The sequence below is a fragment of the Propithecus coquereli genome, unplaced genomic scaffold, assembly GCF_000956105.1.
Source record: "Propithecus coquereli isolate 6110/MARCELLA unplaced genomic scaffold, Pcoq_1.0 Scaffold1, whole genome shotgun sequence".
Classification (NCBI taxonomy): domain Eukaryota; kingdom Metazoa; phylum Chordata; class Mammalia; order Primates; family Indriidae; genus Propithecus; species Propithecus coquereli.
Window position 1 is genome coordinate 28,097,893 of NW_012133857.1, and position 14,897 is coordinate 28,112,789.

Genomic DNA, 14,897 nt, shown 5'->3' on the forward strand with positions numbered 1-14,897 from the left:
CTAACTGATGGGCTCAGCAACATAATGGAGAGGAGAAAAAAATCATTCAACTTGAATGTAAAATACCAAAAATTATACCAATCTGAAAAACAGAGAGAAAATGACTGGTAGGGGAAAAAAAAAAAAAACAGAGCCTCAGGGACCTATGGGACTATAACAATAGATGTAACATTTGTGTCACTGGAGTTCAAAAGAAAGGAGAAAGAGAGCAGAGCTAAAAACTTACTTGAAGAAGTAATGACTAGAAATTTCTTAAATTTAGCAAAAGATATAAACATACAGATTCAAGAAGGTAGCAAACTGAAAACAGTATAAATTTCTTAAAATTCCAAACCAAAATACATCATACTCAAATTTTTGAAAAGTAAATGAAAGAAAAAAATCTCAAAAAGTAGTGAGAGAAATGACACCTTACATAAAGGAGAAAAATAGAATGGCTGAATTTTTCACCAGAAACCATGGAAACCAAAAAGAAAGGGGTACAACATTCTTCAAGTGCTGAGAAAAAAAAAACTGTCAGCCCAGAATTCTATATCCAGTGAAAAAATTCTTCAGGAATGAAGGGGAAATCAAGATATTTTCAGATAAAGGAAAAGAGATTTTGTTGACAGCAAATCTACCCTAAAGGGATAGCTAAAGAAGTTCTCTGAACAGAAGTTATAAAAATAGGAATTTTAGAATGGAAAGAGGAAAGAAAAACAATGGAAAGAGCAAAAATATAGGTAAATACAATACATTTTCCTTCTCCCTTTAGTTTTCTAAATTAGGTTTGATGGTCAAAACAAAAATACTATAATGGGGTACTCCAATCTCTGTATTAACACTGTCTGATGTGATTCTAAATATACACATAAGAAATGTTTCACACAATGACATTATAAACAGGGATATAAAGGGAGGTAAGGTTTCAACAATTCATTCAAACTGGTAAAATGACCACAACAGCAAACTGTGATATGTGCATGTGTATACACATATAATGTAATACCTATAGCAACCACTAAAAAGCCTATAAAAAGAGACAGACTCAAAAATACTTGAAATAAATCAAAATAGAATGCTAATAAATGTTAGACCTACAGGAAGGAAGAAATAAGGAAGGAAATGAGTAAGAGAGAATAAAAAAGAAAAAATAAAAAGACAGATTTAAGCTCTAATATGTCAATAATTACATTAAATGTAAATGGTCTAAAGAAACCAATTAAAAGACATTAGCAGAATTAAAAAGAAAACCCAACTATATTCTGTTTATAAGAAACTCATTTCAGCTATAACACCATAGGCATGGTGAACATTAATCAAAAGAAAACAGAGGTGCTATATTAATATCAGACAATGTATACCTCAGAGCAAAGAAACTTAACACAGAGAGGCATTACGTAATGATAAAAGGGTTAAACTGCCAAGAAGACATAGTAATCCTAAATGTGTATGCCTCAAACAACAAAGCTGCAAAATACAAAAAGCAAATACTGACAGACCTGAAAGGAAAAAGACAAAAATCCACAATTATAATTACAGACTTCAACATCCCTCTCTTAATAATTGATAGAAATTGACAGAAAATCACCAAGATGCAGAAAAACTCAACATCTTCAAACAACAGAGCTTAATAGACATTTAAAGAACACTGCACCCAGCAACAGCACAATGTACATTTTTTCAAGTACCCACAGAACATGTACCAAGATAGACCTTATTGTGCATGATAAAACAAACCTCAGTAAATTTAAAAGAATTGAAAGCATATGGAATGGGTTCCCTAACAAGGTAATCAAACAAAAATCAATAACAGAAAATTAAGAGGAAAAACCTCCAAATTCTTGGAAACTAACACTTGTCAAAAACAAAACAAAACAAAACAAAACTCATGTGTTAAAGAGAAAGTCTCAAGGAAAATTTTTAAAAATACATTGTACTGAATAAAAATAAAAATGCAACTGAAAAACAAAAATACAAAGTTTGGATGTCTGTCCCCTCCAAATCTCATGTTGAAATTTGATCCACAATGTTGGAGGTGGGGTCCAAAGGCAGGTGTTTGAATCATGCGGGCAGATCCCTCATGAATGGCTGAGTGCCCTCCCCCTACAGTTCTCCCCCTCTGTTACTTGCAAGAGCTGGTTGTTTAAAACAGCCTGGCACCTCCCCTCTCTCTCTTGCTCCTTCTCTCACCATGTGACATACCTGCTCCCCCTTCACCTTCTGCCTTGATTTGAAGCTCCCTGAAGCCCTCACCAGAAGCAAACGCTGGTGCCATGCTTCTTGTATAGCCCACAAAACCATGAGCCAAATAGAACTCTTTTCTTTGTAAATTACCCAGCTTCAGGTGTTCCTTAATGGCAATGCAAAACAGACTAAGACAATAACATATCAAAATTTGTGCAAAACAAAGTAGTGCTGCGAGGAAAATTTGAAAACATTAGAAATTAGAAAATTTCTAAATAAGAAAAAATGTTTCAAATCAAAAATCTTTGTTATTACTTCAAGAACCCACAAGAAGAGGAAAATAAACCCAAACAAGGAGAAGAAAGGAATTAATAAGGATAAGAGCACAAATCAATGAAGTTAAAAACAGTAAATAACAGAGAAAAATCAGTGAAACAAAGAGCTGGTTCTTTCAAATGATCAAACAAACTGATAAATCTCTAGCAAGCTTGACAAACGGAAAAAAAGACATAAGACACAAATTGCCAATAACAGGAATTAAACATGCAATATCACTGAAGATCTTGCATACATCAAAAGATAAGGGAATACGATAAACAAATCTACTGACACACATTTGACAATTTAGATGAAAGAGACTAATAGCTTGAACGGACATAAACTACCACCAATATAAAATATATAATTTGGATAGCTCCAGGGAAATAGAAGAGAAAAAGGGCATTTCCCAGTTTATTTTATGAATTTCGCATTAACCTGATACCAAAACCAAGTACCTAACCATGAAACTACCATGACCCAGTGCTATGGTTTGAATGTGTCCCCACAAAAAAAATTATGTGTTAGAAACTTAATCACCAATCCAACAGTGTTGAGAGGTGGGGCCTTTAAGAGGAGACGATTAGGTCCTCCTGAGGGCTCTGCCCTCAAGAATGGATTTATGCTGTTATTGCAGGAGTGGGTCCCTGATAAAAGGATGAGTCTGCACTGCACTGCACACTCTTGTGCTCTTCCACCTTCTGCCATGGGATGACACAGCAAGAAGGCCCACGCCAGATGCAGGCCTCTTGACCTTGGACTTCCCAGCCTCCAGAATTGTGAGAAATAAATTCCTTTTCTTTATGAATTACCCAGTCTGTGGTATTCTGTTATACCAAATTCAAAACAGACTAAGACACCTGGCAGTTATACTACTTGACATTTTTCCAGAACGATGAAAAATCATGATCACAAAAAAAGTGGGCACAAATATTTTTAGCAACTTTACTTGAAAATCATTTTAAAAATGAAACACCGATGTCCTTCAGTGGGTGGATAGTTAAATAAACTGTGGTATAGCCACACCGTGGAATACTGCTCAGCAATAGAAAGGAAGGGATTACTGATACATACAACAGCCTGGATGAATCTCTAGGGAATTATGCTGAGTGAAAAACGTCAAATGGCTATTTTCTGTATGATTCCATTTATACAACGTTCCTGAAATAAGAGGCAGGAAGAGGAACAGATTCTCCTCTGGAGGTAGCATGTCCCTGTTGACACCTTAATTTCTAACTTAAGGCCCCCAGAACTGCAAGAGAATCAATGACTGTGGTTTTAAGACATCAAGTTTGTGGTAATTTGTTAGAGCAGCCACAGGAAACTAATGTAACAGCTATATCAGCATCCCTGGGAATTTGCTGGGAATCCAGAGCCTCAGGTCCTGACCCTGACGTTGAGAATCAGAATTGGAATTTAAACAATGCTCTCAGGTAATGAGAATGGAATTAAAGTTAGAGAGGCACTGATATAAACTACTACACAGGCTGAGCACGGTGGTTCATACCTGTAATCCTAGCACGCCAGGAGGCCGAGGCAGGAGGGTATCTTGAGCTCAGAAGTTTGAGACCAGCCTGACCAAGAGCAAGACCCGGTCTCCACTAAAAATAGAAAAAATTCACTGGGCGTGGTGACGCATGCCTATAGTCCCAACTACTCAGGAGGCCAAGGCAGAAGGATCGCTTGAACCCAGGAGTTGGAGGTTGCTGTGAGCTACGATGATGCCACTGCACTCTAGCCAGGGCAACAGAGTAAGACCCTGTCTCAAAAAATAAGTAAATAAAAATAAATAAACAAACTACTATATAATTCTTAAAACTAATAGCAATGACTTTGTACCAACATGGAAAGCATTTCTGATTATCAATATGTGTAAAATAAGTAGGGTATGCATCTGAAAATGCACATTGTTAGTATGATTTTGTATGTGTGTGTATACAAAGTCTGGATGGAAATAAGCAAAACAAAAAAATAGTTGTTTTAAGGTGAAGGGATTGTGACTTGCCACCCCCCACCTTTGTTCCCTATGCTTCTAATTCTGCTAGTTTATTTTATGATAATTTTTTATGGCCACTAAAGGCTTACATGAGGATCAACATTTGCCTTTTTTGCTCCCTGCTCTCACAGGATCATAAGTCACATCGTAGAATGAAATCCCACATGAAGGGTTTACCCAGGCTCATTAACAACCAGGTGTTCAAGGAACCTGCTCAGTTTTAGTGAATTCAATCACTTGCAAGAACAACAAAACAAAATAGCAGTCCAGAAGATTCTATTTTAAAGAAGCACCCATAGCCGCTCAGACACTCTGGAAGTAAGGCCAAGGAGCCGATACAGCCATACTCCTTGCAAGTCTTTCTGGGTCTACATCTACGCCAGGATTCAGATCTGGCAGCTAGAGCCTGAGGAAATGCACGATGCGCAGACTGGGATGCTGGTCAGCTGGACTGTGATGACGGTTAGCTGTGCACATGGGGAGATCTTCCTGGACACTGTGGCACGTGTACCTGTGCATTAAGCCCACTTTTCCAGCCACACAGAATCAACAACTACCAGGCAATGAAATCAATTGACTGTCCATCAGCTAGTCAACTGTTAAATTCTTTGCTTCCTTCTTTTTCTCACTACACACAGACATCCCAGGCGTGCCTTCCTCGCCAATAACACCAAGAAACCAACATCAGACATCCAGAGGATCCAAGAGGTCATCTTTTTTGTATATGTGAAAGCAATAATATACTTCATTCAACTCCAGAGTTAATTTCTCAAATGATTCAGACTGTAAGTCAACTTATCTCTCCCTCATCTTAAAGTGACTATCTTTTCGACAAACTTTTCAGCTCATCTTCAGAGAATGCATTGCTCCAGTTCAAACACGTTCTAGGAATATTTATGTGTAAACATCTAAAAACCTATCTTCTTTAGCTATTATGCTGAAGGAGAAAAACCCACTCTAATTAAAGGGATAATGCTAAGTCAGATGAATACAACAATATCCACTTCCAGACTTCAACGATTATTCATATACATGTCATCCAAAACGAAAACTAAATGAGAAGTGGTTAAAATGAATTTTATTATTGCTTCTAGACTAGCCAAACCCATGGAATAGAGTTGCTATTTAAATATTTTTAAACTCTGATTATCAAAGAGTAGATAAATAATTCAACACCCTTCTAAAAAATTTAGTTTTCACTTCTACATATGCTGTCTTTGCCATGATTTAAAGATTTCAAGAAGAAAGGAAGATTCATAGTCATTCAAAATGAGTAACGGAGGGGAGAAATAACCTGAAAAAAAAAATTATCGCTTTAATTCGGGGCTCTCAACCTTAGCACTATTGACATATGGGGGCAGATAATTCTTTGTTTTTTTGCGGGTGTGTTCCGCATTGCAGGACATTCAGCAGTATCCCTGGTCTCTGGACCCACCAGATGTCACATATTAGTATTTGTTCCCACCAGCTATGACAATTAAAAACATCTCCAGACATTGTCAAACATCTCCTGGGAAATAAAATCATCCTCAGTTGAGCAGCACTTCTTTAATTTAAGGAATACACCAATCTAGTTGAATCCCAAGATGGAAATGAACTCTCCCTTGGCCCTTTATGGGTTTATGAATGCGTAAACACAATAGAATAACTGTCACCGTCACCCACTCAGCTTCCTATGATCACATTTTAGGAATCATTCAAGTGTTATATTAGTAGGTTTCATGTAATGCAAGACCATGAAGAGGCTTTACAGGGACTGAAATAATGTTGGTGTTAACTGGCCATTGGTTTTCAAGACACTGAAGATATAATTCTGAAGGCTGAAGCCAATGATCAGAGTTCCCATAGGGCATACCTGAGAAAATCATGATGCCCCAAACTGGGCCAGCAGGTTGTAGTCCTGGCCTAAGTCACTATTAAAAATATGACCCCCTACTAGCGTAGATTGCTGGAGTCCAGGAAATCTGAGTAGTCAGAGGTCTACCAGGTGAGCTCGTCCAGCAAGAATCCAGCACTCATCTGTAGTTTCAGAATAAGCTCAATGGGGTGAGCAACTCTGTATGTTTTTCTTCCCCAATGGAAATATTCATTAGACTCAAAACTAGAGGAGGAATAAAGACCACCTTCTTATACCTGAAAGTCACCTTTGACTCACTCCATCTCCATATCCCTCAAAGCACATCAATTGCCCAGTTCTTCCAATTCCACCTGTGTAGCTTCTGCATGGGCCCACTTCTTCCCAATACCCCTTCCATTGCTGGACTATTATAGAAGTCACCTACCTTCCACTTTGTCCTCTTCCACTGGACATAAAGCAATCTTTCTAAAACACAAATCTGTTTGCTTTTCTCCAGCTTGTATTCCTTCATGGGCTTCCCAAAGTGCTTAGAATAAAATACAAACACCTAAGCTTCTGTCTTCTCAGGACCATGACTGAATGTATGGGGTAGGGAACAGGAACACAGAACACGATGTCATGTGCGATGGCACTGCACCCATGCAGGGTTTGGTACTAAAGGAGTTTAAGAAGCCCAAACCACTGATAACACAAATTACATCTAAAAATTCCTTAAACTGCTAGAACCTGGACTTTTGGAAGCTCAAAAGCCAAGAGTCAACCTCTCCAGTTTCTCTTTGCATTTCTATTGTGCCCTTCCTTTCTTAAAGACAGGGAAAGGGAGCTAGGCCAAGGTTATTTTAAATCTTGCAGGGGTGGGAGTTGGGGAAGAATAGGTATAATTAAAGGAATTCCACTTTCTCTTTCTTTTTATAAAGTGTTTTAGTTACACTTATGATGTGACTCCAGCATATAAAACACAACCCCAACTATGTTCAAAATACGCACACACACAGGCGTTATGTTTCCATTCGGAGGGAGACAGGGTTACTACACACAGTGATATATGCAAGGTGAGTGAACTAGAAAGAAATACAGCCATATGTTAACAGAAATATCTCTGGAAGCTGAAATTAGAGATGATGAATATTATTCTCAATACTTCCAAGTATTTTCCACTATTGATGAAAATGGAATTTTTTTTAAAACTCTAAAAGGTTACTTTTTTAAAAAGTCTTTATATAGAGACCTAGATATAGAACAGATGGCAAAGGTAACATCAAATTGTTTTAGAATGGAAAGATTGCTCACCTGCCCCTATTCTTCTAAGATGCACATCTTTATGCCCAAAAAACAGGCCCCAGAATGGAAATCGTTACTTGCTGTTTTCATAAGTTATCCCCAAAATTAATCAGCACTAAGGTTTTTAACACACACACACATACACACACACACAAAGATACACAAAACTGAGGGCATAGAAATTTCCAGTAAAACTGTTAAATAGTTGCAGTAGAGTATTAGCATATGTGTACAGTGCTGTGGAATGCTGACCTATCTTGAAAGTAAACAAAGAAGCAGTTATGAAGTGTGGCGGCCTTATAATAATCAGAGAAAGGTTCTCTGCCAGCACTTTCAAATCGAAGGTTCCATGAATATTAAAAGCTTCCAATCCAAATCTTCATTCAACATACACTATTGAGTCTCCTGTGCGCTAGTGACACATGAGTAATGACTGTTTTTTGCACTGAAGAGTATCTTTTTCATTATGGGTATGACATGCTGGGTGTGATTACATTCCTATTTGCCAAATTTTACATACTATCTCCTCTATTTACCCAAAAGCTACAGCCTGAATCTTGGTTAGGGCATGAGGGGACATTTGTATAGGGCCTACTGACTGTTCTGTTTCCTGCCCACTGCATTTCTTTTACTAAATTTCTGAGCGCTGGGCCCAGAATACAAGCTACTTTGACTTTATTGCCCAGCTGTTAGAGAAGTATAACATTTTAAGCATAGATTGCATATGGAGTTATTATATATATTTTGCAACTGTCAAATAATTTAAATGTAAATGTGAAAATGCCTCTTGCCGTTACCCTGTTTCTTTTATATCAATTTCGAAAGGTGAAAATTGTCTCCTGCCTTGGAACATCAAGTCCAGTTGCCATCACTACAGGAAACTTCACAAGCTCCCTTTATTATACAGTGCATCTTCCTACCAGAGTAAAGGCGGGGGTAGGGGGATCTCATTCAACTCCCCAGCCTTCTAGCATTGTGACAGTATGACGACTGAGAGGACACACAGAGTAGAGGGGGGGAAAAAACAGCATCTCACCACCTGTAGTCCCAGATGGCAGTGGAAGACACTTCACTGTAAACCCATAAAGGCTTAAAAAACACATAAAGCAATGCACTAATTAAAAGGAAAAAAATCTACATCCAGCCACACACAGTTATGCTACAGATTATTACATACACAGTCAACTGTGACTTCTGAAGCATAATCGAATCAAACTCCAGCAAAACACAGATGACAAAATAAAGAGCTCTTCTGTTCCTCCTTGCACTGATGGCACAATGGAATTCAGGCAGATTGATTAATTCAAAGAGTTTTCCCATTTTGCTCCATTTGACATGTAGAGGAGAATTTCGAGTTGTCATCATCCATCACCGTGATGACTACAATTTATTGCAGGACTGTGCTAAGTGCTTACATACATTATTTAATTCAATCCTCCCCACTCTTGGAAGTGGGAGCTATCATGATCTCTGCTATAAAGAGAAACTGAATCACACACAAGTTGAGAAAGTTGCCCAAGTTCACACAGCTTAGTCAGAGCTAGAAATTGGAATTTGAACTTAGGCAGCTGAATTCCAGTGCCCAGCCTCTTCCACACTTTTTGTGAAAAGTTACGTTATTTAACAAAGAAATCATCTTTCAAGGTTTTTTTTTTTTTCTTTTCAGTCTCTTCCCAAAGCTTGGCTATGCCTTGAGTTCACTGACAACCCAGAAAGCTCCTGTGTCAAAGATACTGGCACTGTCTATGCATAAAGGTGTGGTCTCCTCACTAACCCTTCCAAATTTTAGTTTTGTAATAAAAATATAATCCTCTAATGTCATCAAGTCTGCAACAGGGGAAGAGAAATGAAGTTTCAGAAGCGCTAAATTAAAAAAAAAGTTTCCCTCGATATCACCAAGGGCCATATAATGAGAAAATTCGTTCTTCTTAATCAAAAGCTAGAAAATTTGCATCCAGCTCAAAGCCCCTTTGCCTCCGGTGCACCTATTTCTTTAACTCCCATGACAGTGACATGGCAAGGGTCTGCTCCATTTATGGTTTCTGCTTGGCCTCCCAGAAAGTGTAATACTGGAAATGTGGTGAAGTCCGGTGTCAGCTTTCAAAGTGTGTCTCAGATTCAGAGAGAACCAAATTCTGTACAAAACCATCATTAGATACAGAATATACATGTTTCAGGCATTTTTAAATTCCAAATATCATGCATATGAAATGTTATGGACCATATTATAAAAGAGGTTAATAGAATTAATACAACCAAATGAAAAAGGACTCCTGACTCTTTTAGTACAAACTTCTTATTCTAGGGGGGGAATATCAAGAAAGGTCATCTTTCTTGTAGCTTGTATTCTGGGCCCAGTGCTCAGAAATTCAGTAAAAGAAATGCAGTGGGCAGGAAACAGAGTGGTCAGTGGGCCCTATACAAATGTATCCTTCATGCCCTAACAAAGATGGAAATAAATTAAAAAATACCTACTGTGCGCCAAATCACACATAGGATCACGAGGTATCACAAAAAAAAGACACACTAGCAAAAATAACGATCATATCAATAGCTAATATTTATGGAATGCCTACTATGTGCCAAGTGTCGGGCTAAGAAATTTACATACATCCCATCTATTTATTTTTTGAGACAAAGTCCCACTCTGTCTCTCGGGCTGCAGTACAGTGTCATCATCATAACTCACTGCAACCTCAAACTCCCAGACTCAAGTGATCCTCCTGCCTCAACCTCCTGGGTAGCTGGGACCATAGGCACATGTCACCACTTCCAGCTAATTTTTTTATTTTTAGTAGAGACGGGGTCTCGCTCTTGCTCAAGCTGGTCTCAAACTCCTGACCTCAAGGGATTCTCCTGCCTCAGCCTCCCAGAGCGCTAGGATTATAGAAGTGAGCCACCGCGCCTGGCCCCACACCCTACCTTGAATCCCCACAACATCCCAAGGAGGTAGGTACTATTCTTATCCCCAGTTTAGAGATAAGGAAACAGAGGCAGAGGCAGATGAAGTGTCTTGCCCAAGAAGATACAGTAAGTATGGTACTGGGATTCAGACTCCAGAGCTTGTGCAGATACTGCCTCCCAGGTAGTATCTAATAAACAGAAAATCTGCCTTTGAATTAAGAGGGGTGGGAGAAAGTGCCCTCTATTTTGTACATGCAACAGCAAGCAACGTGGAAAGACACAGGAAGCTACTTATTTAGGGAGCCAATTGTACTCATTATCCAATGAACACCTCTATTAAAGGGGTCAGCAAGGCAAATCCCTGAGCAATTGGAGAATGGCAGTGCAGTGAAACTCACCCTGCTTCCACAGCCTGGCTGAACTTTGGTCTCTTTTAAAATCTCTACTTGGCTGCATTTTAAGCCGAGCTCTGTGTAGCCAGTCTTGGTAGCTATGAAACTTGCTCCCAAGTTTGGAGCAAAGTCCAATAAAAAATCAAACCACCCTGCATGATCACTCCCAATGGGAAGTGACAGAGCTATGACCTTGGTTTAAATCTACTGACTGGCTAGGTGATACTGGGAAGGTAACTTATATTCTTGGAGAGTAATTTTCTCATCTGTCAAATCAGCACAACAATACCTTCCTTAGAGGGTCATTGTTAATTGAAATAATGCATGTGAAATGGTTTGCACAATGTCTGGCATAATTACCAATGAATCATTAAGTGTGCACACAGAAAATAATTTGGGGTTTAACATTAATTCAATATGCTAGGACCTTAAAATGATGTGGAAGTCACACCAAGGAAAATCATGGATTTTATCGCATGTTCTCTGGGGAAAGAGATTTACTGCTGAAAAGAACAATTTGTATTAAGAGGATGGAATAAAGTGTTGATTAAAATTAATTTTGTTTTTTGGCTCAAAATCACTTACACTTCCTTCCTTTTGGGCTCTAGAGAATTTTACAGTTTTCTTTATAAACATCACTATTGACCTTTAATAAGGACATTGTAGACCAAATATCAAGTGTGCCAGTGCAAGAACAAAAGCTCCAGTTTGTTATCCAGATAAAACCTAAGGATAGCAGCACAATTCACTATTGCAAGGATGTGGAAACAACCCAAGTGCCCGTCAATCCATGAGTGGATTATTAAAATTTGGTATAGGTTTACAATGGAATATTACTCAATTATAAGAAACAACAGTGATCTAGAACCTCTTATACTTTCCTGGATTAAACTTAAGCCCATTATCCAAAGTGAGGCACCACGAGAGCGGAAGAATGGGCTCCACTTGTACTCGTCATCAAATTGGTACTAACTGATCAACACTAGGGTGATCACATGGCAGAAATACTCTCCAGGGATTAGAGGGATGGGGGCAGTAAATCCGCAACTAAAGGACACGGGGAGCACTGTAGGGGGGAAGGGCATGCCTTTAACCCACACTTTGGTGAGGCAAAGCCATAAAGTGTAACCATAATGTTTGTACCCTCACAATACTCTGAAATAAAAATAAATAAATAAATAAATAAATAAATAAAGATTTTGAAATAAAAAAAAATGTGGCAAAAGGCAAAAAAAAAAAAAAAATTAAAATTAAAAAAATAAATAAAAAATAAAAAAAGAAACCTAAGGATCTGGAAAAATGCTGCAATTTTAACAGCCCAGTTTAATTTTTTTTTCCAGTTTAACTTTTAAAAGATATTTAGCTGCTCTTATCTTGAACACAACGTATAAACACCAAGATTCCAGTTGCTGGTAACCAAATTTAGATACCGAACGAATGAATTCTTTAGGACAGCTCTGAGTCAGGAGGACTGGGGTGAATCCTGAAATTCTGCATTCCTAACAAGCTCTCTGCTGCTGGGCCCTGGGCCACATTCTGAGAGCAGTAAGGCTGTGGGACTCAAGTCATCTCTCTCTATTTTTCTTTTTTATTTAGTCTGCTTTTTGCCCTCCTACCTCAGAGGAAGTTTCTGTCCAACGCCAAAACCAAATAAAATACCTGCAAAGCACAAAATTGTGCCCCGTCTAAAAATGAGGATTTTCCTGCCCTATACTTTGATATGCCCAGATTAGGATGAATTGAGGCATAATAATTACTAGAAATCAACCAGAACCTTCTCCACACCTCCTTTCCCTTATGGATTAATGATAGTTGCTCCCTTTTTATATGCTTCATGCCAGTCCTTTATGTAATTTTTTTAATTTTGTTTTTACCTCACCCTCTATGTGATGGTACCTTTAAATTTAATGCCTGCAACTGCCGGGTCCCATTTTCATTCCTATTCTATAGAAGAGAAAGTCTCGGGCAGATTAAATAACTTGCCCAAGGTCACCGAGATGGAAGTACAGAGTCTGTCTCCCAAGACCATGGCCTTAACCATATGTTATGAACTTCCAATTCTGTTTCTGGAGAAAAAGGGCGCCACACTACTCTATGTCATAGCAGTGTTGGCCCTGGGCTCCGCATTTCTCATCCCCTGAATCTCCAAATGAGTGGATGGCAGAGGGAGCAGGTTCCCAGGGTCTGGCTGCGGTCTCTCCATGTGCTAAATCAAGCTCTTGGCTTACGACCAGCTCAGAACAATACTGAAAAGACACAAATTATAAATTGGCCACATAGAAAGCACTCAATTATTCACTTTATCTGGTATTTACAAAACAACTCCACTATGTCAGTTGTTACATATTGTGGGGCAAACACAAGAAAGAGAAGGTTAGGCCTAGCACGATGGCTCACACCTAAAATCCTAGCCCTTTGGAAGGTCAAGGTGGACGAACTGCTTGAGGCCAAGAATTCGAGACCAGCCTGAACAAGCATGAGACCTCATCGCTACTAAAAAATAAAAAAATTAGCCAAGCATGGTGGTACACGCCTATAGTCCCAGCTACTTGGGAGGCTGAGGCAGGAGGATTGATTGAGCCCAGGAGTTTAACATTGCAGTGAGCTATGATGACGCCACCACACCGTAGCCCAGGGAACAAAGCGAGACCTTGTCTTGGAAAAAAAAAAAAAAGGAAGAAAGCAAGAAAGAAAGGAGAAAGGAAGGGGAAAGGGGGGAAAGGAAGAAAGGGAAGGCATAGTTTCAGCCTCCAAGGGAATCACTATTTTTGGCAAGGTAAAAGTTCTTTGACTTATTGATTCATTTATTCCACAAATATTCACTAAGTGACTGCCCATGTCATGTACTCTGTAGGGTATTAAAGCCATGAAAGTGAAGATGGCACACGGGCTTTACTCTCTCTGAGTTTATAGTCAAAAAGGAGATGACACTAAATGCATAAATATACAAATAAACACAATGGTGGTGAGTGCTAAAAGAGTCAAATACAAGATGCTCTGGGAGACTTGGTCCTGTCTAGGGACACAGACAATATACCCTAGAACATTCATACAACATTAAGATAAATACTCAAGCACCCACATTTCTTAAACCTTTTTTGGAGGGGAGGAGTCTAGCTACACAAAGTGACCTGTCCTTTGACAACTCTGAAATCAACACATTCATTGGAAACAAAGAACATTATTGTCTTTTGAAAAAGTTTCCAGATCTCATTAGAAATTAGAAGAAAATGGGCCAGATTCCTGCTCTTATCATATGATTACTTCAAACCATGGCTAAAATCACAGAAAGCTGATGTGTCATGAAGTTTTTCTGACATCTGTCCTCTGTCTTCTAATGATTTTTTCCACTTTCAGAGTAAACAAATTTTGCTATAATGAAACAAAATCAACAGGGAACATCCTCTCTATGGGGGGCCACATGTCTCATCTTCCATAATAAGCTATTACAACACTTTGGAATCATTTGCACACTGCCAAAGGACCAATTATTATAGAATCTTAATTCTGGGAACAAGATTGATAGGGAAAAATGCATCAAGCTCAAACAAAAATATATTCATCAAACTGGCACCTCATAGGCACATCAAACAAAACACTACACTATACCCCAGGATTCCAACAGGAATACTCATTTTCTGAAGTAAATTAGGCACCCTTCAGGACATAGACCCATCTTTCCAGATATTGTTTTAGAGCTCTAAAATATAAAAAACAAATTGCAAAGCCCCGGCCAGGTGCAGTGGCTCACACCTGTAATCCTAGCACTCTTGGGAGGCCAAGGTAGGAGGACCACTTGAGGTCAGGAATGTGAGACCATTCTAAGCAAGAGTGAGACCCCATCTCTACAAAAAAAATAGAAAACTTAGCCAGGCACAGTGGTCCACACCTGTGGTTCCAGCTACCCAGGAGGCTGAGGCAGGAGGATTGCTTGAGCCCAGGAGTTTGACGTTGCGGTGAACTATGATGATGCCACTGCACT

At 38.8% G+C, this 14,897-nt stretch overlaps 1 protein-coding gene across 6 annotated transcripts in view; it reads right to left on the reverse strand.

The window, feature by feature from the left end:
- MAGI1 (membrane associated guanylate kinase, WW and PDZ domain containing 1) overlaps nucleotides 1-14,897 on the reverse strand; it is a 719,842-nt gene that overhangs the window by 263,916 nt on the left and 441,029 nt on the right. The window lies entirely within an intron of this gene.